Below are 12,096 nucleotides of genomic sequence, written 5' to 3' on the forward strand. Positions count from 1 at the left end.
AAGAAAAAATAAGAAGATTGGAGAAGATTCAAGAGCATACGCGTTCAAATCCAAATACGGCGTCCTTTCGTTGGAAAAGGCCCAGACGCGTTACATACCGATCGATGGATCATGGTCTTCAACCTATTCTAGGTCTGCAATTCTGCATCATCTAGATCCCTATCTCCGCCAGCGGCGTAGAGAAGTAGATATCGCTCGGTATCCAGATGTAAGCCTCGCTCTCCAATAGTGCCAGCATTCGGTTAATTATTTAATACACATAATATTCCGAAAAGGAACATTAATTATAATCAGGTAAAAAATATGATTTGTTTAAGTTATTTTTATCTGGTGTTAGTGCTGTGCGTTGGAGTGTTATAACTAGCCAACTGGTTGCTGACTGTACTTGGTTATGATGTGCATATGCATTCTGTAGCGCTATTCTCTGTTTCTAACTGCATAAAATGGCTGTGCTAATCATTTTGGAGTGTTAATCTAGACATCTCTGTTTGATATTCGCACTTGGCAACCTTGGCGTACTACACTAGGTGCGTTCACTGCCAATAGCCAGGGGATATTGTCACATATTCCTTGCCAACAGCACTGAGACATTGCTCATTTCCTACCTGATAATAGGGTGCATTATAAGCCACCTACAAGTCTTGCTAGATAAACTTACCTACTGGGTTTTGTGGCGTGTTAGACTAGACACCGCTCTTAACCTAATGAGTTAATCATGTGGTATGCCAGATTAGGCCGTCTCTTGATATATACTCATCTTCAAGTAGGTGAAATTAAGAAGGTACTTACTTATTCTAATGTCAGCAAGCGAAGAATTAAGCGAGCAAACCTTGACATTGTCGGAGGGACACACCAGAATTTTGGATATTATAGGAAAAATCCTTATAGGATAGTGTTGTTGTTTGATTACAGATAAATAATTAAGAACATTATAAAAGAAGTATGACCCGGACAAGATTACAAAAAACTACTCTGCGCTGTAAGAAATTATTGGTCCTCCGAAGATGAACCCACAGACTTAACCTGCAGCTGGCGAGATTCTTGCCAGTGGGGAACGAGGCTAAGTATTGAAATGGTACAAAATAAAGTTTCCTGTTCTCTGACTGTGATGATTTAGCTCTCAAAAATTGTGTACTGTACCAGCTATAAGAAGGTATTGTCACTTCTAAGTGATTCTGTCCATTTTTTGAAATTAAATACTGAATCATAATAAATGGCATAAGAGGTTTATTAAATCTTTTAAACATGCTGTTGACAAGTGATGTTTTAAGAAAATTTAGCAGAAGAACTTTAAACTCCGGCAGCCCAGCCCGTAAGCCTGGCACTTTAAACTTCAAAGGCTCAAATACCAATCATATTTTCTAACGTATGATTTGCTGTTGTATTTGTTTCATACAATACAGTATTTATTAAACATAACAATATACAAAAACCCCTGGTCAAAAAGCAAGGAAGAGGAAGCAGAGCAAGACTTTCCTCTCTGCAGTCACAATGTGGTCGCCACAGTGGTCGCACACAGCGACATCACAACAGCCTGTGTTCATTTAGAACAAATTCTTAAAAGCTGTGGTTTACTTAATTGTATGTACCTAACCTACCTTTTTTCACATATAAGGATTTTGTCCGGTCTATCTCATACAAAGTTCCTTTTTTATCTGTGCCAACACCTACAAGTATTCCGAAATATGATCACTTCTGTGAAATTGATAGTCGAATACTAGAAAAATATGTGACTGAGGTATATACTGTGTGTACAAATATATGCCTATGATGACCTTATAAAATCATGTTCACTTTATAGGTACCTATAGGCAAGATCCATATATTAATATAAGCACATTTAGGTAGTGCAACTGAGCGGTTTTAAGTTAACAAGATATTAGAATTGCCAGAAACTAAGAACACAAAATTGTTAAATGAGCACTAGCTCCAAGATGTTTTTACTTGATTTCTTGAATGTAGAAAACATATCTGTTTCATGTGGAAAGATGAGATTTCAGTTTTTAGTCTTAACATACCTAGACTATTAAACTAGATATCTCTCTAGCTAGATATATGTGCCAGACCTTTTATGAAGTGTTTAAGATCACATACACACACAGACTGTTTAGATGATAGATATATCTATTGTTGATACTCCTTATAACAAATGTTATACTATGTAGGTACTTATACAGGACACACTTAATTTTAGTCTTGGTACCATTACCTATGTGGAGTTATAATCAAATGGAACTAGCTTCTTAGTACCTCAGAAAGCTGGCTACTATATAGATTTATTTCTTTACCTACTAGGGAAAAAATTCAAAGTTAATCAAAAGATAAAGCCCTTTATAAATTGGTACATTGCTAATATAAATTGGTTGTTTGTATAGTTATAGGATAAGTTTGGCTATCTGTATGTTTACACAAACGCTTTAAGGGTTAAAGAGCTGAAAAGACAAAAATACATACTTAAGTATACTAAATTCAATATATTTTAAGGAAACCTAGTGTGACATTTTTTGGTGGCTCATTAAAATAAAGATTTATAAATATACTTTCTGCAGATATTTACTTACTTACAGTAATAGTTTATTGACACGCTGGGGCGGCAGATTAGAATGAGTTAGCTGTTGGATTATGGAAGGAGTCAAAAAGAATATATATTACATTAAATTTGTTCAGCTTATGGTGGTCTTTTATGTTTAAAGACTTTCTTTCCGGTTTAACAGATTGTGAGATGCTTCTGAGAGCACAGCTTGACAACACAGCTATCGCAATTATTTATAAACCGAATAGGTGAAATTAAATCCTGTATTTTTATGTCTAGGAACATTTTGCAGTGGTGCGAAAAAAGACATTACAATATTCTACTTAAATGATATATTTGTGCTATAAAGCTATTAAGTGATAACTGGGGATTTTAGAGTTAATACAAAGTTTTAATACAAATTTGAAATGTCTTGCAACATTTTGCAACTTCATATACCTATCGAGTTATTGGTAGCCGTGCAGATGAAATATGTGAACGCTATACATATATCCTGGTGAAGTAACCCAGATGTTTTTTCTACATAAGTAGATGCTTTCACGTTTTCATGCATATAAAAATTATTTTATCTATGCTTTTCTTTAATTTGAAATGAAATCTAAGGTATTAAAGTTATAGGAAAACCAGAAGGCACGGTCACTGAAACTACTCAGTTTAAAAAAATATTTATGAGTATATGTTACATATAATTGTAAAGAGTAGAGCCCCAGCTCTCAATTAAATAAACTTATTCTATTAACCGATTTCAAGTTTCAACATGGTTATCCCAGTGTTATCCGGGGAGTGTCATCAGCCATCTCTGAACGAGCAGGGAAGAGGAGGAGGAGACAGGAGGAACTTCTGATTGGTGAGGCCAACAGTATGGTGTAATCCCTTGCGCCCAACACCGTCAAGCAACATGATGCCTAAACACTTGAAATACTGGTGTATATTTTGTGAAAATAATTACATTATTTTATGGTATCTGTTCCAGAAGTGCTTGCCGTTTTAATAGCATTACTTATGCTAGGTATAGAAGTGTAATTTTCTGTAAATCTGTTCTTGGGTTTTTATTGTGGAATAGGCTCTCCTCAAATGATACAATTGAACATTTTAGGAAGAACGTTTTTTAGATTACACCCACCTCAACATTAAAGTGTGAGCTGATACCTTAATCAGTCTTAAATTACTTATCAACAATGTCACCAACTAATGAAAATATTTCATTAGGTACAGACAGAAAAAGTAAAAAAAAAAAATTACTTTATTTCTTTTATTAGCCATTGTGATTATACGCAACGTGCAAACCCTGTAATTGATAAAATATGAAACTTTATTCTGATTTTTGATAAAGACCTTTATGGGCTTTATAAATTACAGTAACCTTTGCTACCTTCAAAATTAATTTTTCAAGTTAATACTAAATTGAAATTGAGTAAGGTTGCTTAAGCTAAACATTGGTTAGCTATATATAAATGAATGATAATATTCGTGATGGTAGATTATAAAATTGTTAGTGATTATATATTATTGCCTTCAAAAACCTCATGCAAAATTGCATGTTAACTCCTAATTTCTATAAGTACCTACTACATCTCAAGCAATAAAATTCTATGTCTATTTCAAAGAAAAAATCTCTTCCTAAACGATTTGTAGATGGACTAAGTCCTACTCTTAAAAAATAGTGGTGTTGATATTTTTTTAATCCCACCACTCATTTAACCCATTATGCGCAGCCTGACAAGGCTGCTCAGGCTGACAAGCAGCAAAATCGTTTAGGAGTTACAAAAACATTACACTTCTAATAATTTTGCTCAATTTCATAATCATAGTTCCATCTAATTCTAATAATTATATAAAGATATATCCTTACTATCTAGTTAATGAGAAAATAAGTGTTACCAAAGGTTGTAAGCAGCAACACACTATCAAGAGTTGCTTATAGTTGTTGAATTCGTTAAAAATTGCATCTCATGCTAACATTTGATTTCTTTGATAGTCCTATAATAATTGAGTTTTAAGTGGTACTTGGTGCTATTAATGAAATACCTATTAATAAGAAACAAATTAATTTTGTTTCAATTATCATATGACAGGCAGTTTGATGAAATAATGATCTCTATATCTATAATGATCACTAGATCTCTAAATAATGTTGTTAACTAAATATACATATATACTGAAAATAGTTGATGATAACTAAAAAGGTACCTACTTTAAAAATGAAATCATAAATCATTGATTTCATTATTGTAAGTAATACAAAGCCAAAACAAACTTTGAATACTTATCTCTAAACATCTACAAGTAAATAATTATCATGAAGAAGTTTGTGCAGCGTAATAATAATTGGAAATTAAACGAACTTACCTGTAAGTGAAGTTCTATTTCAATTATATTAGCTGCACAAACTTCGAAATGATAATCCCTCCCGCCCAGTACCCGCGTTGTCCTGAGACAACCAGGGATTTTAATAGTGAAAAATCCCTGTCAAAGTTTAAGATAATATTGGCTTTGCTGAGTTGCGGGCCAAGCTGTCATATCAGTTGGCATATTCACTGCCAGCGCGAGCTACGAGCGAAGCTGATAATATGCGTTTTCCGCTTTGTAGCGACAAGCGCCTAAGACTAGAGAACCTGCCTAGGTAGCGGGTCACTGGCAGTGAAAGTATTATGTCTTGGCTTGTTACTCTAAACTAAATGAGGGCGACAGAAGCGGCGCGCGCGCGGGGGCGCGACTATGCGTTCAGAAATCTGATACAAAATTTTGAATTCTCGTTGAGAAATTTTAAAATTTTAGGTACTCTGAATACTTAACATGGCCAGAGGCTGAATGATATTACGCCTACTAGAAGTAAATAATTATCATTTCGAAGTTTGTGCAGCTAATATAATTGAAATAGAACTTCACTTACAGGTAAGTTCGTTTAATTTCCAAGTATATTATGTGACGCCTGATTGAATGTCTGGATCTGGAATACCTAATGTAATTTAAGTACCTAAATAAAGCCTTGCATTAGCCATTGTAGATATAAATAGCAGAGAATATGAAATGGTGGCCGCAAAAGTTATGGTCTTTTGATAATATGTCATGGCATTAGGCTCTTCCCAACTTACAAAGTTGTGTGTAGTATAATATAAGTAGCATCTCTTCAAACAATTTATTTAGATTTACCTTAGTAGCGTTTTCAGTTCAAAAACTACTTTGTATCGTAATTTAATTATGTTACCATATAATAATCAGAACATTACAAACATGACTACATATGTACAGTCACCTGCAATAGTATGTTACTCTTCGAAGGCCGCAAAAATATGTGACACGCTCTTCTGACTCTACAAATAAGATCGTGTAAGATATTTTTGCGGTCTTTGTTGTGTAACATACTATTGCAGGTGACTGTACATATATTGATTATTTTGCAAATTACTTCGATTTGGGTTCCACCAGTCATTCACAAATCCGTTGGCTAGGGCTCCCTTCGCACGGGTCAGAAAGGTTTGTGCCCAATTGCTCATAGACTGCCTTCCACAGACCACGCATGCATGCATGGATCCTTAATGAAAACTAGTATCACCGCGCATAACAACATTAACAACCCTATGTTGGCTATGTTACATTCGGAAAGCTATTTAAATTAGGTACATATGACGTTGATTGTACAAGAATACGGTGTATAATTAAAGGTACCACGGGGCTGTTAAAAATGATCGGTATGGGAACGTCTATACAAAGTGATTATGTTACGTCTGGCCATACTCTAAGGAGTATGATTATAGTGGCGCAATTCCGCTTGGTTGTCTGCCGCATGCAAATAATGTCGATTTCCTGGCAACCTCATACTTTGTATTCTGCGAGCGACCCGGCGAGCCGGCAGTGTGTTATTGCGCCACACGAATCTCTAATACCTATATGTTCCTAAGCGATGCGCCGTCTAGAATGTAACTCGGTTAGTAATCTGTGGTTGTGCCCGACGTAGATTGATGATCGTACTATTACCACCGTACGTTGCCACCGAGAATAACAATCTCGTTTCCATAATGAAAACAACAGTTCTCTTTATGTCACTGAACTGAATATTTTCTTAAACTACTTTCAGGGCTGAGCTTTATTTCGCTTTATGAAAAGTACATGTTAAATTACATAAGTACCTAGTTAAAAAAATGCGAGATCTTAAAGCAGGTTAGATTTGACTTGGCCAGTTTTCATTACATCATTTTATAAAGTTATTCAACATATATATTTTGTAATTCTGATAAAAACTGGCCAAGCCAAATCTAACCTACTTTAAGATCTCACATTTTTTTAAAATAACAGCAATTGTTATAGGTATCCAATAAAGCAAAGAAATAGAGTTTAATATTTTTTTATAATGTTATTTTGTTCCTATAAATACGTATTTGGATTTTGCATAGAACTTGGCACTCATTTAGATCTCCATTCTTTTTGCGGCGAACCCCACAGCCAAGCATAATTTTTGTATTGAACTTGGCTCTCCTTTTTTACATTTATGTTTTTGATGGGATATCAATACTTTTTGTAAAGAAAACTAGGCAGGTACCTATTGAGATTTAATGTTTTTTCTTGTGTTTCCGCTGCATGTTTTTTACTTCTGTTCTTTGTATTAATTATGTGGTGCCGCGCGCCGCCAACGACACACCGTTGGCCGGTTGTTTAGCGCGTATTACAGGTTTTTTGTATGGGGACCCCCCCCTATTTTTTTTTATTTTTTTATTTTTAGATTTTTTCCTACGCTTACACACAATTACCGAGCTGGATTCCAAATTTCATCCTTCTAGAGGTCATCAGGAAGTAGGTTAGGTTTAGGTACTACATATACGTCAGTCACAATAAAAAAAGAAATTTGTATGGGGACCCCCCCTATTTATTAACTTTTTAATTTTTTTGTTTTTAGATTTTTTCCTACGCTTACACACAATAACCGAGCTGGATTCCAAATTTCATCCTTCTAGGTCATCTGGAAGTAGGTTAGGTTTAGGTACTTATATGTCAGTCACAATAAAAAATGGTTTTTTTTGTATGGGGACCCCCCCTATTTTATAACTTTTTTATATTTTTAGATTTTTTCCTATGCTTTCACACAATAACTGAGCTGGATTCCAAATTTCATCCTTCTAGGTCATCTGGAAGTAGGTTAGGTTTAGGTACTTATATGTCAGTCACAATAAAAAATGTTTTTTTTGTATGGGGACCCCCCCTATTTTATAACTTTTTTTATTTTTAGATTTTTTCCTACACTTTCACACAATAACTGAGCTGGATTCCAAATTTCATCCTTCTAGGTCATCTGGAAGTAGGTTAGGTTTAGGTACTATAGGTCTGTCAGTCAGTCTTAAAATTTACGACTTTTTGACCTTCATATCTTTATAACCGTTTGAGCTAGCTTCATGAAATTTGGGCTTCTAGATGTCCTTATGGATATAATTAAACACACGTAGTTTTATGTGTTTACGTTAAAGATGTTTTGAGTTATAGAAGGGTCAAAAGTGGCACCAAGTGGTTCGTGTAATATTACACTTGGCGCTGGCTAGCCAGTTCCTTTGCTTGAACTTGGCTTGACACGCTGCCGCGTGTCTAGATAACCAACGGAGTGGTCATTAACAGGCGTTCCCCTCTGTCGAAAAAAGGCGGCCAATGGTCAACCACATGTCAAACACATGTATGGACTGACGTTTATCTGACATGGCTATGTTGATGTTATAGACTTGGCGTCTCCGTTGGTTATATCCTCTAAGAGTGCAGTAGTTGTTACTGCTACGAGGTTGACGCGAGCAACGTCGTTGTCAATTTTTTTTTCAGCAAGGATAGAAAGAGTTCTTTGTCTACCTTAGGCCCACTTGCACCAGTTAGTGGGATGGTGCAAGTGGGCTTTAGTCGTATAAAGTACATACCTACGTGGTAATCTCAAAATGCTTGAATCCTACTTTTATACTGGATTTGTGTTTAATAATAACAATATTCTTTTCTTCTACGAGTGAATCTTTCTTCTTCTTTGTTTCTGCTTATAATTACATATAAAGTGTCATTCTATGGAACTTGCTAACGATGTAAACAAATCGCCATACTGAAATCATCATTCAGTGACAGTTTCAATAGGTATGGCGGTTTGTTTACATAGTTAGCAATTAGCAAGTTCTATAGAATGAAACTTTAATCATTATTGTCAGTTACACTTGATAAACATTGAAATAGTATACAGTTTTATAATACTTGTAAACCCTTACCTTTTGTACAAGCATTAACCTACATAATAATAATAAATTAGAGTTTTGAAGCTACGCTTACAAGATCTGACCAGTGAGTTATTAATGTTAAAAACCACTATTAAAATATCCGATTTCACAGCGCATTCAAATTCTATAAAATATGCTATTGATTTGTTATGACTCACAGCGCATCTCACTCGCACAAATACAATATAAGCGCGGCCAAATAACGTCAAAAGGAGATCAAATTGATACCAATCTATAAGGTCGAACCGGCCTCCTAACCTAGCTATACGAGTAGTACATTATTCGAAGTAAAAGCAATCTTGACCAAGCGAAAAGAGGGTTAAGATTTATGTCTCTCTTTATGCTTCTCGCGTGCTTGGTTTTGTATAGAAATGACAGTCTGTAATTTTTACACAGGAAGTTAAATTTTAGGGAGGCGACTATCTACTGGCAGAAACCAAATTATTTATAAGCATGTATCGAAGTTATCGTATTTTATAGTCTTTTATATGGCATGTTTTCTTTTCGCAATAAGACAAATTTGGCGAGGTGAATAGGTCACTGAGAGAATTTAACTATGGGACGAACCCTCATAACGCGAAACATATTTTGGCTCTCCCATGGAAAACATCGACATCTGATCTGACAAAATGTATGAAATAACGATGTCATGTTTTCTCCCATAGTACCTACTACTTACATACTTACATAGTGTTACTCGAAATAAATGAAATTTATTATTGTTTAGTAAAAATTGCTCAAGAATATGGCTAAGGGTTGAAAAAACAGCCTGTAAATGATAAATGAGGTCTTGGGGGAAATTGCTCGTATAAAAACTACAGGCGTTCCGCGTATGATTATTACGAAAAATAAAACATGGTATAATGAACTTGTTCGATAATGAAACATAGTAAGTACATATTATCAAGTTGAAAACTGCTAAATTTATTTAAAATTCTCCTAAATCGGTAGAACTGTTTCCGAGAACTATTACATATATTGTAAATAGGTAGTTAGGAAAAACACAAATGCCCCGTAAATATTTCTACTACTTTTAACAAACTACAAATCGTCGGTTTTTGTCAATCATAGGTATCTATATCGACGCAGACGTCTACAACTTTGTCCGCGTTGAACGGCCCATTCGAACATTAAGATACGTCAAATATTACGTCTAGATACGATATGGATTAGATGAGTCAGTGTCAAAAGTGACCTTTCTTCAAACAAAAACGTTCGAATCGGGCCGGGAGTCGATAAAACTTTGTACTGTGAGTTCGACAGTATTTGGAAATTTTAAGGTCCTAATTGGTGTGCTATAAGGTTTTTTGTTAGTTCAGTGTTTGAAGCTGAGCAGTTAAGTAAGATACAAAGTATAGAAACCAAATGGGAATTGCTTTTTATTTAATATTTATATCAAAATATACATACAGTTAGTCATACTTACAAACTAAACACACACAAGTTACTAACTAAACATTGCTGCCGCTCCCAGACGCTTCCGGTGCAAAAGTGCCCATAATACTCGCGGCATTACCGCGCTGGATGGCTATGGATAGCCTTTGCACCAGAAACGACTCGGAGCGGGGGTCCTTTACATTACCAAATACATTTACTTTAGATTAAGCACGACTTTGCGTCTTAGAATACCTATCTAATTAATTTAATTATACCGCGGATACTTAGGAACCTTGCGTAACCCAAGCGAGCGAGGCAATGCGTGAGTTCAAAGTAATTCAGTGGAACAAAGGAGGACTCGGGGGACATGTTCCCATATCTTACTTTATTATTTAGGATACTTCTTGGGCTGGGAGCGCTGTGTTAACTCCTTTGCAACTCTTAGTTGGTTGCGTTACCTGGCGGCCTAGCCAAGGTCACAATCGCTATCGCTTCGACAACGAAAACCATTATGTCTCTCTATCACACTTCCATATTAGTGCGACAGTGACAGTTGCGTTTCGATCGCTACGGAGCGTAAGCGATCGGCATCTTGGCTACGCGGCCTGTTACCTTTACAACGTGGTGACGGTTTAGCGCGTTGGGTTCTTAGTTTAGTTACTATTTTTAGATATAAGTACACGTACTATAAATATTAACTGAACACCTAGGACGCCCGCTAGCTGGCGCGTATGCACGGAGCGTGTGACTGTTTCGATAAAATGTCGTCAATCCTTTAAAATTACTCCTTTGTAAGTTTGTAGTCACGTCTTCGAGACATGACTACGTATTCATGGACAAATAATGTGTTATAATTACCCTGTACAAGTAATGAGAAGCTCTTGAAATGCGCGAACGGTGGATGCTCAATTGCCCTACATTCCCCACCCGACCGCAAGTATGCCGCGGCATTTCTAATTGATTTCATTGTGCACGTGCCGGAGTATTGTACAGTCGCCATCAGATATATCGGAGCAGCCGAGGTGTTCACAAATATCTGAACACGCCTCTATTGTCAGGGTGTTAGAGTGCGTGTTCAGGTATTGTGAACACCTTGGCCGCTTCGATATATCTGATGGCGACTGTATACATATACATGGTATTGTATTGTACCTATTGCTTTGACGTAGTTCGAAGAAAAACGTGATGGCAATGAATTTGATTTCACACTCGAGCTTCTATGCTACCAGTGGCGGCGCGTCAAACATATCCATCCAAACGGCAAGCCGGGGCTAATTTGGCTTACATATTTCCTTGACAACTCTGCTCAAACATCCAAAAACAGGCAAGCCGGTGGGAATCGGCTTTTATGGACGCGCCGCCACCACGCCACTGTATCCTAGTTTACATCAATCCAGTAAAGATGGGCGATAGATATTGGGAGGTAGATAGATCAAGACAGGGAAACCCTATTCATGAATCTGGGGCCAAATTCGACATGTACAACTGTCAGATTTCGCATCCACGTCAAATCAACAGTTGATTTTATTGCATACTGAGTGTTGATTCCATCAACGGTGGATAATATCATTTGGTACAACCAAAACTCAACTCTAAACTAAGGGTGGTTCGGTTGGTTTGCTTGTCACCCTAACTGTGGATTGTTAATGTCAGATTTTGACATTGTACGTATTCGAGAACTTATGATTTTTCCCACATCAACGGGAGATCAACACGATACGTCAAACGTCGCTTGTCGAATAGGGGTCCTGTTAATGTTGATTTGCCATGCCACCATTTTCTGCTAATAAAACTGGTGTGTAAGATTGTAATAGGTCACTGGGTACCTCGTCACGTGTACGTGCTATAAGTAAATAGAGTCAGACCAAGAATAGTCTGCAGCGGATTTGATAGCCCACGCAATGAAAGTGTTATTTTAAACGTCAAACTTCTATGAAATTATGACGTATTAAA

General features: G+C 36.2%; 1 long non-coding RNA gene across 1 annotated transcript; it reads left to right on the forward strand.

Annotated features, from left to right (window-relative positions):
* Nucleotides 1–2,671, forward strand: LOC134668230 (uncharacterized). Its single transcript, XR_010098745.1, has 2 exons — nucleotides 1–294; nucleotides 913–2,671. It is a non-coding gene; the product is annotated as an uncharacterized LOC134668230 (long non-coding RNA).
* The last annotated feature ends 9,425 nt before the right edge of the window (nucleotides 2,672–12,096 follow it).

The sequence above is a fragment of the Cydia fagiglandana genome, chromosome 10 (assembly GCF_963556715.1).
Source record: "Cydia fagiglandana chromosome 10, ilCydFagi1.1, whole genome shotgun sequence".
In the NCBI taxonomy this organism is placed as follows: Eukaryota; Metazoa; Arthropoda; class Insecta; order Lepidoptera; family Tortricidae; genus Cydia; species Cydia fagiglandana.